At 43.5% G+C, this 21918-nt stretch overlaps 1 protein-coding gene across 3 annotated transcripts in view; it reads right to left on the bottom strand.

Annotated features, from left to right (window-relative positions):
• Positions 1-21256, bottom strand: part of LOC101443821 (ral guanine nucleotide dissociation stimulator-like) — a 127148-nt gene extending 105892 nt beyond the window's left edge. Inside the window, exons 1-2 of one of the 3 annotated variants that reach the window (XM_071210940.1) lie at positions 21034-21256; positions 16737-16832 (exon numbers count right to left, since the gene is read on the bottom strand). The gene's annotated coding sequence lies outside the window, so the exon portion shown is untranslated. The remainder of the gene's footprint in view (positions 1-16736; positions 16833-21033) is intronic. The other 2 variants (XM_071210939.1, XM_071210941.1) reach the window with 2 other exon arrangements.
• Between the last annotated feature and the right edge of the window lie 662 nt (positions 21257-21918).

Here is a 21918-nt window from a genome sequence, read left to right as displayed (position 1 = left end):
CAGAGGGAATGGGCAAATTCCTAGAAACAGACAGGCAGCCTACACTGATGAAAGAAGAAAGATGAACTGAACAGCCCAAGATAGAAATGACTTACGCACAGAAAACTACACAACACTGTTAAAGGACATCAAAGAAGACTAATATCCAGCATATATAAAGGAATCCTACACCTCCTTAAAAAAAAAAAAAAAAAACTTACATGCCTGAGAGGAGTTTGTCAAGAAAGTGAAAAGGCAGTCTATACAATGAGAAAATATTTGGTAACCATGTATCTGATAGAGGCCTAGTATCCAGCATATATAAAGGACTTACACCTCAAAAATAGAAAAATTAACAACCCGTTTTAAAAATGGGCAAGTGATTTGAACAGACACATCTCTAAAGAAGAAATACAAATGGCTAAAAAGCACTTGAAGAGATGTTCAACATCACTAACTATTAAGGAAATGCAAATCAAAAGTACAATGAGATATCATCTACACCCATTAGACGGGCAGTGATTAAAAAAACAGTGGATTACAAATGTTGGAGAGGACATGGAGGAATGGGAACTGTCATCCAGTGCTGGTGGGTATGTGGAATGGTACAGCCACGGTGGAGGACATTTTGGCTGTTCCACAGGAAGCTAACTATACAACAACCATATGATCCAACAATCCCACTGCTGGGTATATACCCAGAAGAACTGAAAGCAGGACACAAACAGATATATGCACACCAATGTTGAGAGTGGCATCATTCACTATTGCCAAATTTGGAAACAACCCAAAGTCCATCAACCAATGAATGGATAAACAAATTGTGGTATATACATACAATGGAATATTACTCAGCTGTAAGAAGGAATGCTGTAAGAACACATGGGATGATATGGGTGAATTTTGAAGACATTATGTTGCGTGAACTAAGCCAGGCACTGAAGGACAATTATTATATGATCTCAGTGTAATAAGTGAACTAAATAAAGTTTAGTTCAGTGAACTAAATAAATTGAGCTAGAATTTGGAAGACAGGTTTACAAGAGACAGGGAGAATAAAGTTGTGAACAAATGCCCACATGGGGAAAAAAATCTATGATAAGGTAGAAGTATGTAGCTGTTCAGTGGATGGGCATGTCAGTGGTGAAGTGACACTACAGGGACGGTCTGTGTGTGAGGTAGAGTGAGGAGGGTGGGTTGGACGATCCGCGGAATGGGGGGGCATTTGGAGAGGGACCAGGTAACATCTGGGTATCTGAAGGTACCTGCTTGAAACTACAAAGTTCAGAATGTTGTTTTGACCATAAGGTAGGGGAGAGTTACTGGTTTAGGGTGTTCTGGAGAGCATTTGGGAGAATGCACACCTGAGGCAGGCTTCTAGGGAGTAAGTGCCTTGTCACAGTGTGTTGTGTCAGTGGGTGGGACTCACATAATGAGCGGGAAAGTGATGGACTCCCATCCTGAGGAGTACTGCTATGTTCTCAAATAGTGGGGAGGGAGACTCTTGAGAGCATAGGCAGTGCCTAATAGTGTAGGACACGCCAGTATGTCAAGCTCTCAACATTGCTGCAAGTAACTATGACTCTTGTGCTTCAAGGAGTGAAGCTTGGTGGTTGCCATGGGTACCTAGGGGCGGGGAAGGAGAACAGACTAGATGGAACATGGGGCATTTTGTGGGCAATGGAAGTGTTCTACATGATCTTTTTTTCTTTTCCTTTTTATTTTTTGTGCTTTTATTCTTTTTCTCTACATGATCTTGCAATGATGTATACAGGCTATGTTAAATTTCATCAAACTTATATTAGTGTATGGTCTACAATGTAAACCATAATATAAATCATTGACAAATGTTGTAATATTTGTACATCAATTGTAACAAATATACCATACACAAGTAAAATGTTATTAAAAGGGGAAAGGGTAATGGAGAAGAATGTTGGGTATATGGGAATCCATTCTATTCTGTACATGACTTCTCTGTAACCTAAAGCTTCTTTGAAGATAAAATGCTCAATTCATACTTGTTAAACAACAGTGATAAACAGAGGCCCTTTTCTCAACAAGAAAGGTTCCCTGAGTAATTCAAGAGCACAACCACCAATGTACTAACAGTTATTTTGTGTCCTCTCAGTTACCGCTGGGGACACATTGCAGAAGCTTCCGATTGCCAGGCAAAAGAAAACCCATCCAATTCTTAGATAAGGATTACTTTCTTTGCTTCAAATACTTACGTTGCTTTCTTGTTTTGTGTTTTCAGTCAAGTTCAGATTTGAAAACATGTTGTAGATCATAGAATTTAGGTACTATCCTCTTGTGTGTGTAGTGTGTACATGTGTGTGTGTGTGAGTGGAATCCCTTACTAGCTGATGTTTGGTTCCAAGGGCATTCAATGTCGATAGGACCAGACAGGAAAGCATATGGTATAAGGACTTTTAATGGGTGACACTTATCCTCTTTCAATTAAAAATTTTGTAATTGTCAACCAGATGGACTTGAAATAAAATTCCTCAAGGTCTCTTCTAGAGACTTCTTCTAATCTTGCTTTTGTGTTCTCTGACACGACCGCTGCTTTCCATTTGGTTTTCTGGAGCAAGGAAGAGAGCAAAAAAATCCATGGAAACTGAACCCACCAGGATACAAACCTCACAGCATTTCTTTTCCTTCATTACAGGTAGCCTCAAGTACAGACGAAATTCTTTTATCTCTTGGCTGTGGAAAGAAATCCAGAGGACTATGATGGGGTTTCCTTGTTGGCTTTAGAGTGGATATCACAGTGATAACGTTTCACTTGTAGAGTGAGGATTATGGATGTGGTGAGAGAAATTGATTTTCAGGAAGAGATCTTTGATCACATTACTACAGTTCCTGGAATAAGCTGGATCCCCTTTGGGGGGGTCTAGCTTACCATAAATTGGAGTTGCAGTTTGTCAATGTTTAAGTCTAAGTCGTATAATTACACATGTATGCTGTGTATGTGTTACTGTGTATTTATCCTAAACATAGGTCTTATTTACACAGGACAACTGCCACTTTTGACTACGTCAAAATATAATCTTTCCACTGCAAAGTTTACATACAGGAACTCATTCAGTCCTCATCAGCCATATGTAGTAGGGTTGTTTACTATACACACAACTCAGAAGGAGGATCCCAGGCGTAGAGACAAATGTTCCCAATCTCATGTGAAGAGTCTAACATACACCTATCAAGTAAGCTCAATGTTGATACAATGAGCCTCCCCTTAAACTGTGAAATGGGAGTAGTAGATATTGTACAAGGGAGATCTAGCATCTGTGCATATTGCTGAAATTTCCCAAGCCTACAGTTTCCAAATACTGCCCAAAATTATAAGGTAAGCTAAGTTGGCATATTACCTATTGCAAATTTCACATGCCTTCAAATCGATCTGTTGGGTGTTTTATGTAAAAATAAAATGACAAGATTTTCTTGAACTCTGACTTTAATTCACATGTGTCCACTAGGCACCTTATGAATAAGGGGATCAGAAGTTTCAACTGTAAATAAAGTATTAATAACGTTCCTACCTTTGACTGTAACTTGTCAACAGCTCTTTCAATCCTGAATGATTTTCCCAGCTTTTTGTCTCAAGGTTAGAAAGTGAAAATTTGTTTCTTACTCAAAAAACCTACTGCCATGACACCCAGTCCATCAGCAGCATGAAAATCACTACCTGCCCAAGAAGAGGTAGCACGGAAGATATCACCGAGGAACTGCCCTACCGATGGTAATATGGAAATGCAATCATGTCGGTTCAAGAATAATGACTGCAGTTTATTCAGTCCCATATATAGGGAAATTCATAAAATGCCTAAGCCATATTCTTTTTTTTAACATGTGAACATTTTAATTTACTAATTAACTCAGAAGTGCCACAATCACAGAATTAAGGATACATTTACAACACAAGATTGGTTCACATCTAATAGTGGCCAGTGTCTCAACCTAAAGTTTGGCCATTAGTTTAATTTTGAACATTACATGAAAAACATCATTCCTGTGGCAGTTTAAAATGGTTTATGAATTCCAAAAAGAGATATTGATCATGGTTGTAAACTGGTCTATTCCTGTGGACATGATACCCCTCTGATTATATTAAATTCGAAACTTCACTTTCACTTTATTAAATCAAGAATAGGCAGATGTTCACTCAGGGAGAACACAGAATAAAATGCAGAGAAGAATACAGAGATGAGTCTGATAGTTGGAGCTCAAGAGAAAAGAGCAGCTGAGAAGCCCTGTGAGCTCAGCCTCATGCCAGCCTACAGGTGAGATGGGAGGAAGCTGGGATCACGGAGCCTTAAGGGAAGAAGGAAGGCTCAACCCTTGCAGAATGCCCACCATCTTGTTTCAATGCGTGGTAAATGACTTCGGGTGACCAATTACTTCTTAGAGTACCTTGAGAGGGATCTTTAGGTAGGGCCTTCTGACTATATGCTTCTCCCCCAAATAAATACCTTTTATAAAAGCCAACAGATTCCTGGTACTTTGCATCTGCACCTCTTTGGCTAATACACCTGACATAATGATGCTTCCACATTTTAAAAAAATTAACACCCTTTATTCAGAGCAGTTTTAGATTCACAAATGAATACTTTAGATACTTCTAAAGTTCGGGCATCTTCCCCTCCCATCTCTCCCCTCTTTGCTCAGCATACTACAGTAGTCGATTAGTTTGCACAATTCAAGGGCCAGCATCAATTCATCCCTATGAAGGCTCAGTATCTGTTGAAAAGCTCTGAAGGCTATGACCAATGCATACTGTCCTGTACTGGGGAAAACAGTTGAGCAATCCCTCAAAAAGTGAAACACAGTAACCATAGGACCAGCAGTCCAACAAATCTATATACATACATATATACAAATAGATATATATCTATGTACTAGAAAACGGGACTACACATACTTGCAAACCACTGTTCATAGGAGCATTATTCACAATAGCCAATGGTCACAACTATGCAAGTGTCCATCCACAGATGAACAGATACAAAAAGAAAAACTGCTACATCCATAAAACAGAATTCAGCCATAGAAAGCAATGGAAGTTCTGAGACATCCTAATACATGAATGACATCAACATGATTATATACTGAGTGAAATCATATGACACAAAAGACAAAGAGTGTATGATTCTGCATATGTGAAACATCTAGAAAAAGAAAACAGGAAGGAAGGAGATTAAGGATTATCAGTAAGAATTAGGGGAAAAGGACAATGAGATTAAGAGTTACAAAGAGTATCTGTCTCAGGTCATGAAGAAATTTTGGAGATCAATGGTGATGTTAAAGATTGTTAAGGTAATTAATGCCAATGAGTTAAGTACCAATAAAAATGGTTAAAATTTTCATTATGCTCATGTCAACTTATGAAATTTAACAAAATCTCATAAAATACATGGAACTGGCGAATCCGTAATGAACTTGATGTCAAGGAGATTCAGGAAATTTAGTTGGGCTTCAAAATGGGCAAAAGGGTAGGGGCTCTGTGTTTGAGTCAGTGTGTAATTTAGAACCAATATTAGATGAACTACTTCACATTAATTTAAACTGCCTTTAAGCTCCAAAGCCAAGGACTCTACTTCTGATTATTTTCCTGTTCTCATTAATCTCTCTTTCTTGCACAAAGGAAGTCTGAGTAGCATCACGTGTGCTTTCCACCCAACCAGCCCTGATCACTGTTGCCCCTCATCCCAGTTAAAGTTCCCCAGGTAATGCATGAACTGCACCAGTGTACTGACGGCTGCTCTGTGTCCCTCTAGCTCCCTTGGAAGACCTGATGGAGGGCCTGCTAGTGACAGAGCAGATGAGAAGACCCCCTCTAATGCTGAGGTAAGGCCACCTGTTTTTGTCTAAGACAGAAATGTTTCTTTCTCACATTCCTTTTCACATTGAGTACAGATCTTATTATGTTATACCTATAGACATTCGCCGCTGTTTTGTGGAAGGAAGAACTGAAACTAAGAATCCTATGAACAGATCCCTGACACAAGAGTGCTTTTAAAATGGCAGCATCTACCAGGTCAGATGGCCCCTCTTTGGAAATGGTGTTTATGTGTGATGAATCTGGACTCAGATGGGATCTCCCTTCATAAGACTTTCATGCTAATGTGCTGGAGGTGCAGTTAATGTTGGGGTTTAAGATATATTTAGGGGATTTGAATCTCTGGACTGACAATGTGATAGCCAGGTCCTGAGCCTCAATAGACTCCAGCACCTACAATCTGTTTTATTGGACTTACCACACTCAGCTAAGATGGAGTTGAAGAAGGACAACCACCACACCATGGAGCCTAGAGTGATTACAACTGAAAGTGGGAGGATTGCATCCAGCATCCATGTGGAATCTGAGCCTCCTCTTGACATAGAGGTGCAATGGACCCAACCAATCCAATGTCCACATAGAAGAGGTGGCATTGGATTGGGAAAAGTGGACATGGTGGCTGATGGGTATGGGGAAAGGCAGGAAGAGATGAGAGGTGGAGGCGTCTTTGGGACATGGAGCTGCCCTGGATGGTGCTTCAGAGGCAATCACCGGACATTGTATATCCTCACAGGGCCCACTGGATGGAATGGGGGAGAGTATGGGCCATGATGTGGACCACTGACTATGAGGTGCAGAGGTGCCCAAAGATGTACTTACCAAATCCAATGGATGTGTCATGATGATGGGAGGGAGTGTTGCTGGGGTGGGGGGGGGGGAGAGGTGGGGTGGGGGGGTGGGGTTGAATGGGACCTCACATATATATTTTTAATGTAATATTATTACAAAGTCAATAAAATTTTTAAAAAAAATCAAAAAAAAAAAAATGGCAGCATCTGGTTATAAACCAAATAGAAAGGTTGTGTTAATTATCTCAGCACCATTTTCCTTCCTTTAACTCAGACTTTTGTAATGGCCTATTTTGGAAAATAGACTTGAAAATCACTTGCTCCAGGAAGAGCTGGAGCCTTTCCCACAGGTGTCTCCCAAGCTTATTCATGGGGCCTTTGAATTTACCACTGGTTCCCATCTCTTTCTGAAAATCACCAAGACCTGAAAAAACACAACAAAACATGATCCTATCATCATTCTATTTTCTTTTCTGCATTGCAGGTGACCTTGAGAGCAAATGAAAATGGTAGGTATTCTGGCCTCATCAAAATATTGTGGGAAAAAGTGAGATGAAATAGGGGGCTTCCTACAAGCTGTAGGCTGTTGACCTAGCCTGATCCCAGCCTCACTGTAAAATGCAGATATGGGATATGATGAAAGGTTTTCTATTAAGGAGTTCTGTCCTTCCTTCCACAGTCCCCAGGGGTGGATCTGTTCATTTGGGGGTTACAGGTTAGGCTGTGTGGAGGATTAAGGGACTCCATGTGTGAGTCTCTGTGGTGTGACTGTGAGACTGTATGAGCTTGTGGAGATGACTGTGCGCACTTCCCCCAGTGAGATGGACTGCTCAAGCTCTGGTGCTCCAAGGGGAGTGGCTTTAATGTGAACCCAGGATGTGGCTCATAAGATTGAGCTCCTGCCTATCATACGGGAAGTTCATGGTTTGGTTCTTCGTGCATCCTAAAGAAGACAGTGAGCCTGCATGATAGGCAGGCATGGCAACCTGACACCACCACATGATGCAACAAGAGACACAAGAGGAAAAACAATGAAAGAAACAACAAAGGCAGTGAAGAGAGGCGGCTTAGGTGACTAGGCACCTACCTCTCACATCAGAGGTCCCAGGTTCAGTTCCCAGTGCCTCCTAAAGAAATGAAAGAAGATAGACAGAGACGGCAAGTATAAACAATGCGGGAGTAGGGAGAAATAAAGAAATGAAAACAAATCTTTTAAAAAAACAACTACAACAACAATAAAAAAGAAACTATGCAATGGAGTTGCACCATCTGCACACGTGCTTACAATTGAGTCTACAGAGAAACCAAACTGTCCATCTTTACAAGGTGGCCTCCAGATCACAGCGCCCAGGGAAGCTAGCTGTGTGGATAACCTCAGACGCTGGCATAGTTCCTGGTGTTCAAAACTAAAGGAAAGCCCATATGACTCTTCATTAGATCAAAATTGTGAGAGTTGTGAGGCATCACATAGAATGACCTGTCAACCCTCATAATGATATCATAGCCGGGAGCTTGGACACAGCACACAGGCATTGGGAAGAAGAGTTAGTGCACCGCATTATATCATTACCTTGGACCCTCTAGATGCTCAAATCCTATGAGGGTCTTTGACAAATAAGAACTCAGATTCCACTTGGTTTTTAACCTGGTGTCCAAAACCTTTGTTGAAATGCAATTAGAGAGCAACATTGGAGGGAGTCAGCATTGACCCTCTGTGTCCCTCCATAATGACGGTCCCACTGTCAAAGACTGAAAATGGAGAGCCAGTAATTCAATGAATAAACACACCTGGTGGAGAAAAGGAAGACTGATGGAAAAATACAGTATTATTAAATTATCATTTTTAAATGGTAAGCTATCGATGTTTTCATATTATAATTATTATCTTATACCACAAAGATGAGTGAAGAAACATGACAGAATGCATTGCCGAGAATTGAATTGATTCCACCAAAAAAGGTTGCCTCTAATCAAGTAGAAATTCCTGTAGCATATTTGGTAAATGTAGTTTCAGTTTATGCAGATCCATGGAGGCTGAATTCATTGGAGATGTCAAAAGACACCTGTGAGGACTTCCAGGAAGATGGCAGACTAGGAAGACATGGGACTCTCTCCTCCTTCAGAAAAACAGCTGGAGAACAGACTGAAATGGACTGGAAAAAGACCTTCTAGGGTTTAGGACAGCAGGGTAAGGCTGAACACCACCCAGGACAGAGACGGACAAAGGAGGGGAATCGCGACAGCAAAACCGTGAGTTGAAAGCAGCAGCTCTTGCTGCTGGCACCCTCCCCCACACTAAGGACTTTAGAACACTCAAGCCTCTGACCAACTTTGGAAAAAGGGGTCTCCAGGGACCCACCACCCCCAGAAAGGGGAGGGAGAGGGACACAGCCTAAGGCGGACAGCTTTTGACCCACAAATTTAGTCTGCTGTGCCCCATGAGTTCTACCAAGCAGGATGGGGTCATGTCATCGTTTCCCTTGGTAGCCAGCAAAGGACTAAAGAGATCATGACCCTCTCGATCTACTTCTCTACTAAGTGGGAATGATCACTGAAGACACAGAGGGGCATGGAATCATTTACTACCCAGGAAAAGGGAGCAGGCTGACAGAAGGCTGAAGAACTGTTTCTGAGAAAGTTTAAATTACAAGTCTCTTTATCTCTAGGCAAGAACCTCTACCACACAGATCCAGTCTGTCTCAGAGCAAAAACACTCCAACCAGGCACTAAACTGAAAGGTCTGTCAAGGAGTGCATCTGCTAGCAGAACTAGATTGTACATATGAGAAAATTAAAAATAAGTAAGTTAGAGAGGCTTTTGCTGGCCTTTCTACCCTCCCTCTCAAGGTCCTAGGAAGCAGGTCTGCAAACCATTACTGGGTATAGCAGTTGGACATTACTGATGAATTCCAAAAAGAAATACTGGATTATGCATGTAAACTGGTCTTTTCCTCTGGGCAATTAGATTATATAAGATTCATAGATGTACATGATGAAATAATGATCAAAGATTTGGCCAGGCCACATTAAGAATGTTGCATCCCTGCCCCTTGGTAGGTGGGACTCACAGAGAAAACGATATGGCATAAAACATGGTTGGAGCTTTTGAGCTTGAGCCCAGGAGGTGAACACACAGGAGAACATCACCAGAGGAAGACAGACAGCTCCTTAGACACAGGAGAAGCCCTGGTATGAGGACAGAGCTGTTTGCCTGATAGTCTAAAAGCTGACCTTGTGGAGAGAGGCAAAGCTTAGAGAGCCTCATAGTCTAGAGCTGACCTTGTGATGAAAACGGAAGAGCTGATCCTGGAAATGAACCAAGAGAAGAGGAACCCAAGAAGCCTGAACCCTTGCAGACATCAGCAGTCACCTTGCTCTAACACATGGTAAGACTTTGGTGAGGGAAGTAACTTACACTTCATGGCCTGATAAATAAGATTCTACCCCAAATAAATACCCTTTATAAAGGTCAACAGACTTCTGCTTTTTGCATCAGCACTGCTTTGGCAAAAACAGTGGGTCCAGAGCCCAGTTTTGAGCAACTAAGAGGGACAAGCCTTATGATCCATGTTGAACCAAGAATCAAACAGCAGCAGTGACACACAGAATCCCGCCACCAAATTCCCAAGAAAAGGGCAAGAAAATGAACATCTGAGTAACCTGCATCCTAATCAGATGCCTCTTATGAGCAAAAATTTACAAGCCAGACTAAGAAAATGGAAGACATGGCCCAGGAAAAGGAATATATCAAAGCCCCTAAAGAGATACAGGATTTGAGAAAACTGATTAACAAGATGCGTGCAGATTCTGAAATCAAATTAATGAGATGAAAAAATCACAGCTAAAGAAATGAACGACACCAAGAAGATACTGAACAAGCACAAAGGAAAATTGGAAATCCAAAGTAAAAAAGTAACAGAGCTAATGGGAATGAAAGACACAATAGGTGAGGTTAAGAAAACACATTAAAGTCATAAAACAGCAAACTTGAAATGATAGAAGAATGAGTGATTCCAAAGACAGAAGAGCTAAAATTGGAGAGAGAAGAATGGAGAAAAATGAGCAGGAGCTCAAGGAGTGGAATGACAACACAAAAAGCAACAACATACATGTCATAAGAGTTCCAGAAGGTGAAAAGAATGGAAAGGGGGGGGGGGGAAGAATATTTGAGGAAATAATAGCTGAAAATTTCACAACTCTCATGAAAGAAATGAACCTACATTTCCAAGAAGCCAACCATATCCCAAACGGAATAAACGCAAGCAGACCTATTCCAAGACACATACTACTCAAAAGGTCAAATGTCAGAGATAAAGAGAAAATTCTGAGAACAGTACATGGGAACCATCACTTACAAGGGACACCGAGTAAGACTTAGTACGGAAGCCTCATAAGAAACCATGGAGGGAAGCGGACTTGGCCCAGTAGTTAGGGCATCCGCCTACCACATGGGAGGTCTGCGGTTCAAATCCTGGGCCTCCCTGACTCGTGTGCAACTGGCCCAAGCGCAGTGCTGATGTGCTCAAGGAGTGCCGTGCCACGCAGGGGTGTCCCCGCATAGGGGAGCCCCATGCACAAGGAGTGCACCCCATAAGGAGAGCCACCCAGGGCAAAAGTTCAGCCTGCCCAGGAATGGTGCCGCACACACAGAGAGCTGACACAACAAGATGACACAACAAAAAGAAACACAGATTCCTGTGCCGCTGACAACAACAGAAGCAGACAAAGAAGAACACGCAGCAAAAAGACACAGAGAACAGACAACTGGGGTGGGGGTGGGGAAAGGGAGAGAAATAAAATGAATAAATAAATCTTTAAAAAAAAAAAAAAAAGAACCCATGGAGGTGAGAAGACAGTAGTATGATACAATTGGGATACTGAAAAAGAAAAACTACCAGCCAAGAATTCTGCATCCAGCAAAACTCTCCTTCAAATATAAAGGTGTGTATAAAATAGTCACAAGCAAAGAGAAACTAAGACAGTTCTTAATAAAGAATCCATCTTGAAGGATATATTAAAGGAAGCCTTAGAAACTGAAAGAAAAAGACAGGAGAGAGAGGCTTGGAAGAGAGAATGGAAGAATAGAAGAAAGGATAACCAAGAAAATAAAAAGACCAAAATCTGATATGGCACATAATGACCAAAGAAGAAAATGGTGGAAATAAACAATGCATTTACAGTAATACCACTGAATGTGAATGGATTAAATTCACCAACCAAAAGATACAGGCTGACAGGATGTATTAAAGAAAAAGCATGAGCCATCATATGCTGCTTATCAGAGAAACACCTTAGACCCAGGTATACAAACTGTCTCAAAGTAAAAGCCTAGAAAAAGATACTCCATGCAAAAAGTAACCAAAAAAAAAGCAGGGGTAGTTATACTAATACTGGACAAAACATTATAAATGCAAAAAAGTCATAAGAGATGCAGAAGGACATTAAATATTAATAAAAGGGACAATCAACCAGGAAGATATAACAGACATAAATATCTATGCACCTAACCAGGGTCCCCAGGGTCCCCCAAAATACATGAAACTAATTCTGGGAAAACTAAAGGGAGAAATAGGCATCTCTACTTTAATCATTAGAGACGTCAACACACCGCTCACATCATTAGATAGAATGAGACAAAAGATCAACAAGGAAATAAAGAACTTAAACAATATAATAAATGAGTTAGACCTAACAGACATATACAGAATGCAGCAGGCAAACTCAGTGGGTTATTAATTCTTTTCCCATGCACATTTATCCTTCCCCAGGATAAACCATAGCCTAGGGCACAATACAACTCTCAAGAAATAAAAAGACTGAAATTATAAAAAGCACCTTCTCAGATCATAAGGGAATAAAACTGAAAAACAAAGACAGACAGGATAAAGGTGAATTCACAAATGTGTGGAGGCTGAACAACACACCCCTATATAATCAGTAGGTCAAAGAAATTGCAAGTGAAATTGGTAAATGTATTCAGACAAATGAAAACAAGATTACAACTTATCAAAACTTATGGGATACGGGAAAGGCAGTCTTGAGAGGGAAATTTATAGACCAAAAAGCCTATATTAAAAAAGAAGAAAGCTAAACTCAAAGAATTTACTGAACAACAAGAGAAACTAGAAATAGAACAGCAAACTAATCCTCAAAAAGCAAGCAGAAAAAAATAGTAAAGATTAGAGAAGAAATAAATGAAACTGAGAATTAAAAATACAGGGAAAATCAAAACCAAAAGCTGGTTCGAGAACATAAGTAAAATTCACAAACCCTTAGCAAGATTAAGAGAGAGAAAAAAAGGAAACAAATAAATAAAATTTGAAATTAAAGGGGGGAAGTTATGAATGACCCCACAGAAATGAAAAGGATCATGACAGGATATTCTGAGAAACTGTATGCCAAACAAACGAGACAACCTAGATGAAATGGGAAAATTCCTAGAAATGCACAACCAACCTACATTGACACTACGAGAAATACAAGAACGTAAACCAGTTACATTTAAAGACACCGATTCTGTCTTCAAAAATCTTCCAACAAAGAAAACTCCAGGACCATGTGGCTTCACAGGGGAATTCTACCAAACACTTCAAAAGAATCAAATCAATCCTCTTTAAACTCTTAGAAAAAGTTGAAGAGGAAGGAAAATAACCCAACGCTTTTTAAGAAGCCAGTATCACCATGATACCAAAGCCAAATAAGGACACTGCAAGGAAAAGAAAATGACAGACCAATCTCTCTAAGGAACATTGATGCAAAAATTCCCAACAAAATATTTAGAAATTGAATCCAGCAGCATATCGAAAGACTTATATATCACAACCAAGTGGGATTTATTCCTGGTAGGCAAGGCTGGTTCAATATAAGAAAATCAATCAAAGTAATACACCACATTAACAAACTGAAGAAAGGAAAAAAAAAAGAACATATGATCACCCCAATCGAGGCAGTATTTGACAAAATCCAGCATCCTTTCTCATAAAAACATTTCAAAAGAGATGAAAAGAAGGAAAATTCCTTAATATGATAAAAGACACATATGAAAAACCCCACATATAACATCATAACCACTGGGGAAAGGCTGAAAGCTTTCCTTTTAAGACCAGAAAGAAGACAAGGATGCCCACTAGCACCATTGTTATTTAGCACTCTAATAGAAGCTCTAGGTAGAGCAATAAGAAAAAAGAATTAAAAGAATTAAGAAAAGAGGAAGTACAACTCTGTTTGCGGATGACATGATCTTATACTTAGAAAATTCTGAAAGGTCTACAACAAAGCTACTAGAGCTAATAAATGAGTTCAGCAAAGTGGCAGGCAGCAAAGCCAACATGGAGAAATCAGTAATGTTTTTATACACCAGTAGTGCACAAATCTGAGGAGGAAATCAGGGGAAAATTCCATTTACAATAGCAACAAAAAAAACAAATTCCTAGGAATCAATTTAAAAAAAGAAGTACAGGACCTACATGGAGAAAATTACAAAACAGTGCTAAAAGAAATTTTAAAAGACTTAAACAACTGGAAAGACATTCCATGTTCATGGACTGGAAGACTGAATGTCAGGAAGATGTGAATCCTACCCTCACTGATTTATAGAGTCACAGCAACACCAATCAAAATTAAAACAGTCAACTTTACAAAAATAGAAAAGACAATTACGAAATCATTTTGAATGGCAAGTACACATGAATAGACCAAAGTATTCTAAAAAAGAAGAGCGACATAGGAGGAATTTCACTGCCTGATGTCAAAACATATTACAAAGCTACAGTGGACAAATCACCATGATACTGCCATAAAGAGAGACAACGATCAGTGGAATTGAACTGAGTACAGAAATAAACCCTCATTTCCATGGTCAACTAGTTTCTGACAAGCCTACCAAGTCTGTGCTAATCAGACAAAAACAGACTCTTCAACAAATGCTGCTGGAGAACAGGTTATCTATAACCAAAAGAATTAAGGAGGACCCCTATCTCACGCTCTATACAACAATCAACTAAAAATGGATCAAAGACCTAAATATAAAAGCAAATACCATACAACTACTAGAAGAAAAAGTAGGGAAACATTTTAAAGACCTTGTGGTACATGGTAGTTTCTTGGACCTTACACCCAAAGCACAAACAACAAATGAAAAATTAAAATAAATGGGACTTCCTCAAAATTTAAAATTTTTGCACCTCCCAGCACTTTGTCAAAAGGGTGAAAAGGCAGCTGACTCAATGGGAGAAGATATTTAGAAATGTACATGTTCCATAAGGGCTTAATATTCAGGATATAAAGAAAGATGTTACAACTCAATAAAAAGACAAATGACCCAATGGAAAAATGGGCAAAATGGAAGCGGCTGAAGCTCAATCAGTTGGGCTCCCATCTGCCATATGGGAAGCCCTGGGTTCACGTCCCGGGGCCTCCTGGTGAAAGCAGGCTCGCCCACACTTTGTGCAGAGCCACCAGCCCGGGTGCTGCAGAGTGCCACCCGGCCCGCAATCGCTGCGAGCAGCAAATGGACAGAGGGCTAACAGCAAGCAAGTCACAAGGTGGGACGGAATAAATAAAATAAATACAGACACAGAAGAAAGCACAGCAAATGGACACAGAGAACAGACAGCATGCAAAAAGCCACAAGGCGGGGGGGGGGGGGAATAAAAAATAAAAGGGCGAAAGTCATGAGTAGACATTTATCCAAAGAAGAAACACAAACGGCAAAAAACACATGAAGAAATATCCAACCCCAATAATGATTAGGGAAATGCAAATCAAAACAAGATAGAATTTCACAGCTATCAGAATGGCCACTATTAAAAAGTCAGAGAACTACAAGTGTTGGAGAGGAGGTGGAGAGATAGGAACACTTATTCACTATTGGTAGGACCATTATGGCACAGCCACTGTGGATAACTGCTTGGCAGTTCCTAAAGAAGTTGAATATAGATTTGCCACGTGACCCTGAAATACCACTTTATTGGGTATATACCTAGAAGAACTGAGAGAAGTAACATGAATGGACGTCTGCACAACTACATTCATAATGGCATACTCACAATTGCCAAAAGCTGGAAACAACCCAAGTGTCCATAAGCCAATGAATGGATAAAGAAACTGTGGTGTATTCACACAATAGAAAATCACGCAGCAGTAAAAAGAAATGAAGTCGTAAAGCATATGACAACATGGATTAACCTAGAGAACAGCATGTTGAGTGAAGCAAGCCAGACACAAAGGGACAAATACAGGAATCTTGCTTTACTATGACCTAAATATAGTGTAACATAATGTATGATTCCACTTATATAAAATGTAAACCATGAATTAATTTTTAGAGGAAATAAAAAGTATTCAGAAATGAGATCTGTTGATGCCAGGGGAAGCATAGAGAGATCAAGAGGTGAGGAATTCTTGTTTGTTTTTCATTTCTTATTATTATTACTGAAATAATGAAAATACTCTAATGATGACTGAGGTGATCAGTGAACTATGTGATTGTGCCAAATACCACTGACTGACCATTTTGGATGAATTATATGTTTTGGTTTTGTTTTTTTGTTTTTTTTTTTAAAAAAGGACAAACAGCTCCTAAAAATGGGAAAGCATGTAAATACACATTTACCAAAGAAGAAACATTTGATTCTTTTCATCACTAGAAAAATACATGTCAAAATCTGCCATACAGGGCAGCGGCTGTGGCTCAATCAGTTGGGCTCCCGTCTCCCATCTACCATATGGGAGGTCCTGGGTTCCCATTCCAGGGCCTCTTTATGAAGGTGAGCTGGCCCATGTGCCACGGAGAGATGACAGCCCGTGCGCCATGGAGAGCTGACACAGAAAGGTGACGCAACAAAGGGAGACAAGCAGACAGAAAAAAAAAAAAGCTCAGTGAACTGACACAGAGGATAGCAAAAAAATAAAAAAACAAGCCACAAGGCGGGGGGATAAATAAATAAACAAATCTTTAAGAAAAAAAATCTGCTATACATACTAGAATGGTTAAAACCAAGAGACATAATACCAATTGTTAAAGAAGATGTGGCAAACCTGGAGCCCTAATTACATTTCTGGTGAGAATGCAAAATGTTGTTGCCCTTTGGGAAACATTTTGTCAGTTTCTTAAAACTATAAGCTTACCGTAATTCTTGCTAATTCCACTCCAAGAAATATATCCAAGACAAATGAAAGTGCATCCATGCAATGATTCCTAGGGTAACTGCATGGCAGCCAAAACTGGAAAAAAAATGCGAATGTCTATTAGCTGGTGTATGGATAAAAGGTGGTACATCCATAAATACATATGCACCTTTAACTACCTAATTTCAGGCACCCTGAGCCTCCCTGGCAGGGAGGGATTACTATCACTACCAGCTGCTGATTCAACTAGAGAAAGACCTTGAATAAAAAGGGTAAATGGTAAAGACAAATGAGTTTACATGGCCAGGAGACTTCAAAATGAGCCAGGGGTTCATTAGCGGGGTCATGCTTACACACATCTCAGCAGAATCCCAGGGACAGCCAAAGTAAATACAACCCCAGGTACTGGTGCTCCTGAGGGCTACAGAAACACACAGGTTCTACAGTCATGACAGCTGGCTCTAGAGTTCACTGCCTTGCCAGCAGGCCTCAGTGTGATGGAGCTGGACTCAGATGTGACCTCTCTACACATGCCTCTTCTGTCACTTTTACTGAACCTGTGGTCGTAGCTGAGCTTGGTGTATGCTCAGGAGACTTGAATCTCTGGTCTATCCATGTGTCAGCTGGGCCCTGAGCCTCAGCAGAGTTGAAATACCTACTCTCTGGTTCGTTGGACTTACCCAGGTCAGCTGACAGGGAAATGAGAATGGTCAACAACCACACCAGGGAACCGAGTGTGTCTACAACTGCAAGCAGGAGAATCGCATCCACTGGCCATGTGGGATCTAACCCCCTCTCGATTTAGAGGTGGAGTGGACATCACCATCCCAGGGTCCACAGGATGGAGGAATATATTAAGGATTAGAGTGGATTTGCTGGTATTCTACTATATAACTGTTGTGACTATAGAAATGGAAGGAAATATATCATTGATAGGGAGACGATGGTCATGGGAGTTGCTGATGGCAAGAAGAGGGAGGAAAAGCTGTGATATGGGGCATTCACTGGGTGTATTCACCAAATGCAATGAATGTTTCTTACTGATGAAAGGGGATGTTGATGTGGGAGAAGTGGGGGCGGGGGATGGGGAGTGGCATGGGAACCTCTTATGTTTTTGAATGTAACATTTTGTGATCTATTTATCTTTAAAGAAGCGAATAAAAATTATTTAAATATGGAAAAAACTGCATATGACTGTTTTCTTTGAAATTGGACGAATGTATGTTAACACAAAAAATAATATCATAATATCATTTATGTTAAGTAAAAGAAACCTGACACAAAGTACTACATATTATATAATTTCATTTACATAAAATGTAAATTAAATCAGTTTATAAAGATGAAGTTGGATCAGTGGTTATGTAGGGCTGGGGAAGGACTGCTAAGGAGCGTGGGGGTTTTCTCTTTAGAGTACTGAAAATGTCTTCAAATTTTTGTGGTGATGAATGCACAATACTGTGATTATACTAAAAGCCACGGATCATACACTTTGGAGAGATCATATGGTATGTAACCACTACCAAAAGGAAAAGAGTGTCCCTGGGACCATGGGGAGCTCTGAGGGAAGCCAAGGCTGAAGCTGTCCCAGGGCTTCTAGTGCAGCCACAGCCAGGAGGGGACACAGTGGGAGTGGGCCCCTAGAACCCAGACCTCACCTGCCCTGTGTACTCCCAGAAAGCAGAACGCAGTAAAACAGGGGAGGAAGTCAGAAAATGAAAGGCCTGAAAGGCCCAAGTGACCCACCAGACTTTGACCCAAAGAAGGCAAAGTCCCTACGATGAGGAGGGGCCCACACCTGCAGACCTGAGGCAGGATACACACTTTTAGTTGCAAACTGTTATGGTCCCTAAAAAATTCCTGGGCTGGACACAAATCTGCACCCAGAGGCCCCTCCTGGGAGGGGTGCCCATTCCCTGGGCTCCCTGCAGGCACACACCGGGTGTCAGTCACACTCCCCCTGGGCCTTCCCAGGAGCCCGTTCCCTGGGAGCGATCAATTCCCCCTCAGCAGTAACCCCTTTAAGAGCCACTGCTGCAGGCCACACCCTGAGCCTCACCTTTCCAGGTGGGAGGAGAAAGCCAAATATGAAGTGCAGGGGCTGGGAAGAGGGCGCTGAAAGGGAAGCACCCCAGGGACCTCAGAGGATCAGGAGGGCAGAGGGCAGGGCAAAGGGGTGGACCATGGGGGGGACCCAGGGGAATGCAGGGAGGGAGGGGGGACTGCGGAGGGAGAGAAGGGACCATGTAGGGGAGCAGGGACCACAGGGGTGAAGAAGGGGTCATGGGGGGGGCAGAAAGGGCTGTGTTGGGCAGGAGAGACCAAGGGGAGGCAGGAGGGAATGTAGAGGGGGGCAGAGGGGGGCAGGAGGGGACAAGGAGGGACAGGAGAGACCATGGTGGCGAGGAGGGACTGTGAGATGACAGGAGGGACAGTGGAGGGGAGGAACCCGGGGGACAGGAGGCGATGCAGGGTGGGTGGAAGAGGGAGCATGGGGCAGTAAGGAGGAACCGTGGGGGGAGGAGCCCTGGGGAGGCGGGAGGAACTGTGGGAGTGGAGGGAGAATGGCAGAGCAGGAGGTATCCTGTGGGAACAGGAGGGACCTTGGAGGAACAGGAGGAACCTTGGCAGGGAGAAGGTACTGGGGAGGGGGGCTGAAGGGTTTGTGGGGGAGAATAGAGACCATGCGGGGCAGAAAGGGCCATGGGAGACAGGGACTATGGGGGTGGAGGAGGGACTTTAGGGGGGGCAGGAGGGACCTTTGGGGCAAGGAGGGACCCTGGGGAGGCAGGAGGAACTGTGGGGGTTGGAGGTAGCATGGCAGAGCAGGAAGGACCTTGGGGGGAAGAGGAAGGTACTATTGGGGGGGGGGAACAAAAGGGATGCTGGAAAGGACCAGAAGAACCTTGGGGGGAAGGGACTGGGGGAGAGGAGGGACAAGAGGCAGAGGCTGTGGGGGGAGCAGGAGGGACTATGGGGAGGAAGGGGGGACAGTGGGGTGAAGGGACCATGGGGAGGAGGAAGGACCGAGGGGGGGAGGGACCCTGGGGAAGCAGGAGGGACTGTGGGGGAAGAGGGAAGGTAAGGGGGAAGGAGGGACTTTGTAAGAGCAGGAGAGACCTTGAGGGTGAGACCTGGGTGGGAAGGACCTTCCAGAGGTGGGAGTGACCATGAGGGCAGGAGGGACGGGGAGCCAGCAGGGACTGTGGGGATGGAAGAGGGACTTTGGGGGGGCACGAAGGACATTGCGGAGGTGGGAGGAACTGTGGGGGTGGAGGTAGCATGGTGGAGCAGGAGGGACCATCCAGGAACAGGAGTGGGGGGGCAGGAAGGGCCATGGGGGGGCAGAAAAGATTGTGCGGGTGAGGGATCATGGTGCGGGGGGAATGTAGGGGGAAAGGGCAGACTTCGGAGGGGCAGGGACCAAGGGGGGGCAGAAAGGCCAAAGGGGGGAGAACCATGGGTGGGGACAGTGGGAGGGGTGATCATGTGGGGGAGGGACAGTAAGCGAGGAGGAGGAACTTTGGGGGGGAGAAGGAACAATTTGCAGGGAGGGACCTTAGGGAAGGGAGAGGTATTTTGTTGGGGCAGGAGGGACAGTGTGCGGGGAAAGGAAGCGTGGGGGGGGGGAGGAAAGGTGGGGGGGCAGGGACATTGCAGGGGGTGGGACTATGGGGAAGCAGGAGAGACTGTGTGGGAGTAGGAGGGGCCTTGGGGTTGGAAGAACTATGGGGGAGGGACTTTCCGGGGATGGGAGGGACTGTTGGGGGGGGAGGAAACCTGCGGCGGGAGGGGGAGAGTGTAGGAGGGACCATGTGGAGTACAGGAGGATGCTGGGGGGGGCAGGAGGACTGTGAGGGGGGAGGAAGGACCATGGGGGGGCAGAGGGGACAGGGGGGAAAGAGGGCCATGGTGGGGGAAAGGTGGGACTGTGGGCGGGAGGGGCGGGACCCTTATTCTGACACGGGGGTCCCACGCCGCAGGCCAGTCGGGCTGGGCCGGGACCCCCGACTGGAACCTGCGAGCCCTGCCCCGCGCCGCCCGCGGAAGCAGCGCCCCCACCCGGCGCGGCCCTGCGTGGCCCCCAACAGGCCCTGAGGGCGCGCAGGACCCGGGTGATGCGCACAAATTTCCGCCCCCCGCACCCCGCAGGCGAGCCAGCAGGAACTTTAGGGGTCACGGCACGGGCGCCCCCTCGACGCAGCAAGGGGAGGCTCGCTCGCCCGCTTTTCCGCGCCTCTGGGGTCCCCGCCCGCCTGCGCCCCGCCCCGACGCCAAATCGGGTCCCCAAACTTACCACTACCGCTACCGCGGGCCGGGGATACAGGAGGGGTCCCTGGACGCGGGGCCGAGCGCTCCCGCAGCCCCCACACCGGCATACACATGTCCCTCCTGCACTCGGGGTCCCTAGCTGCACCCCCGAACAAGCCGGCAGGTCCTCGTGCGCTCCCCAAACACCGCGAGCTCTTAAAGGAGGGGCCGCGTGGCGGACTGGGCGGGACTTGAGGGGCCGGAGCTTCTGCGCCTGCGCGTAGGCCAATGAGGGCCCACCCCACTCAGGGTCTCCACGCCCCTAAGAGGGAGGGGCCCTACTCTTGATGGACAGCGCCAGGCACCCAATCACGTGCTCTCAGACTGGCCAGCGGAACACCACTTGTGCAAAATTCTAACACATGTACCAGTAAAGATCACTGAGGAGAAAATCAAGAAAAAACTACCATTTATAGTAGTAACTTAAAAAATCACATAGCTAGGAATGAATTTAATGATGTAAATGACATACACAGGAAACTACACAACACTTTCAGGAAATCAAAGAAGACGTAAATAAATGGAAGAATACTCCTTGTTCATGCAAAGGAAGAATAATATCATTAAGATGTCTATCCTATCCAAACTAATCTACAGATTTAATGCAATCCCAATAAAAATCGACACAGCACTTTTTATTGAATTGGAAAAACTACCTATGAAATTTATTTGGAAGGGGAAGAGGTCCTGAACACTCAAAGACATACTGAAAAAGGAAAATCAAATCAGAGGAATCACACTACCTGACTTTAAAATATACTACACAAAGCTACAAAACTGCATGGTATTGGCACAAGAATAGACATACTGACCAATGGAACCGAATTGAGAGATCTGATACAGATCCTCACATATACAGTCACCTGATACT

This window comes from Dasypus novemcinctus, chromosome 22 (genome assembly GCF_030445035.2).
Source record: "Dasypus novemcinctus isolate mDasNov1 chromosome 22, mDasNov1.1.hap2, whole genome shotgun sequence".
Lineage (NCBI taxonomy): Eukaryota > Metazoa > Chordata > Mammalia > Cingulata > Dasypodidae > Dasypus > Dasypus novemcinctus.
Note: the sequence above shows the minus strand (reverse complement) of the source record. Positions and strands in the feature narration are given on the sequence as shown.